The sequence below is a fragment of the Anguilla anguilla genome, chromosome 8, assembly GCF_013347855.1.
Source record: "Anguilla anguilla isolate fAngAng1 chromosome 8, fAngAng1.pri, whole genome shotgun sequence".
NCBI classification, from domain to species: domain Eukaryota; kingdom Metazoa; phylum Chordata; class Actinopteri; order Anguilliformes; family Anguillidae; genus Anguilla; species Anguilla anguilla.
The window spans coordinates 6,355,260-6,357,759 of NC_049208.1; the positions used below are offsets into that span (position 1 = coordinate 6,355,260).

Here is a 2,500-nt window from a genome sequence, read left to right on the forward strand (position 1 = left end):
GGGCCGTGGGGGGGGGGGGGGGGGGGGGTCGGGTCGGGGTGCTGCCTATCCCAGCATGCATTGGGCAAGAGAGACAGGAATACACCCTGGACCAGGTTGCCAATCCATCTTAGGGCACACACACCATTCACTCACACACTCCTATACCTATGTTCAATTTGGAGTCACCAGTTAGCGTAACCAGCACCTTCTTGCTGTGAATTGATGGTGCTAATTAAACAGAAAATATACTTTGAATACCTTCGAGTCAAATACGTATAATTGTGAAGTATTGTTCTATTTAATAGTCTTCCTGAAAACCCTCCATCTGAAACAATTACGATTTGAAAATCACAAACAAATCTTATGTTTGGTCAAATCCTTCACGAAAATACAGACCAAAAGTAAAGCTTCTGTTGCATAACATAATGGCTAAAATGCATGCTAATTATGATTTGAAAAGCCTGTGTTCCAGACTTCTGCCACCTCCAGAACGTTTCTTTGTTTTGTTTGTTTCGTTGGTACGTAACGTGGATGTCCACTCGTCCTGCGCTCGGCGTGGCTGCACATGGGGGTCGGGACCCAGTTTTTGCCATTTCAAGGCGACGCTATCGATTTTTAGCGTGGTCGCACAGCCGTAGCGAAGCGGTCAACACGGTCGACCGTAAAAATGCATCCTTTCCATTAGTAAAAACTGTTTCTTCTGCGGAAGAAAAAAGGTCAGCAGTAAATGTGGGCACATATTATTTTTTTTTTGCTGTGGCTGCCTTAAGCACAGATTGATTCCCCCCCCCCCCCCACCCTTTGTGTTAATGATTACAAGTCCCCCGTACTGGACTGAGCCTGGAGTTGTGAAACGCAGACGAACCGCGGCGCGACCCCTCTCCCCCCGAGGGCCTGGGCAGCAGTCAGCCTCGTGAGCGAGGCGATAGACTGCGGGACGGCTGCGTTCTGTTTACCGTAGGAGCTCGTCTTTAAAAGGGGATTTTAGCGTAAAAATGGCTCGTAGAGTAAACGCTGGACGTGAAGCTGGCTCTCGCAGGGAGCGGTTTTTACCCCGCTTGTAAGGACGGAGTGTAGCACAGTGGGTAAGGAACTGGGCTTGTAACCGAAAGGTCACAGGTTCGATTCCCGGGTAAGGACGCTGCCGTTGTACCCTTGAGCAAGGTACTTAACCTGCATTGCTTCAGTATATATCCAGCTGTATAAATTGATGCAATGTGAAATGCTATGTAAAAGTTGTGTAAGTCGCTCTGGATAAGAGCGTCTGCTAAATGCCTGTAATGTAATATCTCCGGGTTCGTCAGGGATGGCAAGCTCTGATTGGCCGCCTTTTCACCGGGAGTTTGTCTGTCGCTGAGTTACTGAAGGGTGTTAGTTATGAAAGGAGGATGTGACCCTCTGAGTAGGCTTCAGACAGGCCTGGGAGTGTGTACGGGTTTGTGTAGCCTCTGAGTAGGCTTCAGACAGGCCTGGGAGTGTGTACGGGTTTGTGTAGCCTCTGAGTAGGCTTCAGACAGGCCTGGGAGTGTGTATGGGTTTGTGTAGCCTCTGAGTAGGCTTCAGACAGGCCTGGGAGTGTGTACGGGTTTGTGTGCCACGCTGGCATCGGGCAGACCAGGCTGATTCACGTCTGCGGCACCTTGTCTGTGTGTGCAGGCTGTCTTCCAGATGAAAGGGTGGGCGTGCTGGCGCGTGTGTGCCTTTGTGTGTGTGTGTGTGCCCATATGTGCCTGTGTGTCTGAGAGTGTATTGTTGCCAGTGTGTGTGGCCGTGTGTTCGTGTCTGTGTGTGTGCGTGTGCGCGTGCGCGCGTGTGTGAGCCCGTGTGTGCACGTGTGTGTGCATACGCGTGTGTGTGTGTGTGTGTGTGCGTGCGCGCGTCTGTGCGTGTGCGCGCGCTCGTGTGCGTGTGTCTGTGTGTATCTGCATGCACTAGTCGGGGGGTGCAGGCTGTAGCTGTTAGCCGTGCTCATGATGCCCAGCGCGGTGCGGTGGCCGCCCTCGGCCCACATGCGCAAATAGACGCGCTGGGAGCTGAGAGAGCGGTTTGGAGTGAAGAGCAGCGCTTTGAAAAGTATTGACAGGAGCCAGTGGGGAAACAAAAGCGGTAACTAAATTAAACATCACAGAGTTATCGCCAGCCCTCTTCCTCAGCGCTCTTCCTCAGCATGGGGGGGGGGCGCCTCCCAAAAAAAATCCCTGCCTTTCAGGAAAAAAAAAAAAAACGAAGCGGAAGAAAAATGTGTGGGAATTCAGCGCCGTGTGGTCTCCTCCAAACGCAGCGGCCGCCGTCGCTGCTGCTGTGAGGCTCGTCGCCACGACGACCATGTTAGTCAAAACGGACGAGGCCCCCCCCCCCCCTCCCGCACCCCACGGGGTCAGCTACGGCCGGGCTGGGTGGGGCCTGTCTGGTGTGTCTCGCCTGAGGCCTTGAGCCACCCCCCCCCCACCCCCCTCTTGCTGCAGTCTGCACACGGACGTGTGAGGTGACGGGGGTGGGGCGTGAGGGGACGGGGGGG

The 2,500-nt window shown here is 53.8% G+C and overlaps 1 protein-coding gene across 1 annotated transcript in view; it reads left to right on the forward strand.

Moving 5' to 3' along the window:
* Positions 1-2,500, forward strand: part of LOC118234042 (TGF-beta receptor type-1-like) — a 52,126-nt gene that overhangs the window by 31,161 nt on the left and 18,465 nt on the right. The window lies entirely within an intron of this gene.